The sequence below is a fragment of the Myotis davidii genome, unplaced genomic scaffold (assembly GCF_000327345.1).
Source record: "Myotis davidii unplaced genomic scaffold, ASM32734v1 scaffold223, whole genome shotgun sequence".
In the NCBI taxonomy this organism is placed as follows: domain Eukaryota; kingdom Metazoa; phylum Chordata; class Mammalia; order Chiroptera; family Vespertilionidae; genus Myotis; species Myotis davidii.
The window spans coordinates 5647366-5647681 of record NW_006294609.1 but is presented as its reverse complement, the minus strand read 5'-3'; positions in this window follow the sequence as shown (position 1 = coordinate 5647681).

Below are 316 nucleotides of genomic sequence, written 5' to 3'. Positions count from 1 at the left end.
AGACAGGAAGAGAGAGGCAGTTTCAGATCGCGCGGCCCCCCGCCCTCAGCCCCCAACTGTAAGGTAAATACTTACTTCGCTTCCGAACCAGGTACAAGCTAATACTCAACAATACTGATGCCTTGTTTTTTTGCTCTGTCCGGACCGCAACGCTGTAGCCAATTTAGATATGCTATAAATTTAAGAGGTTGCCATGGCCACCGCGCACCCATTGGCCGGCGGGCCCCCTACGTGCCGCGCCACGTCACCAAATCTGAATAAGGATGCGCGAATTAGGCGGCGGCCAGACAAAGATGAGGATCGGGACGCTTGAAAG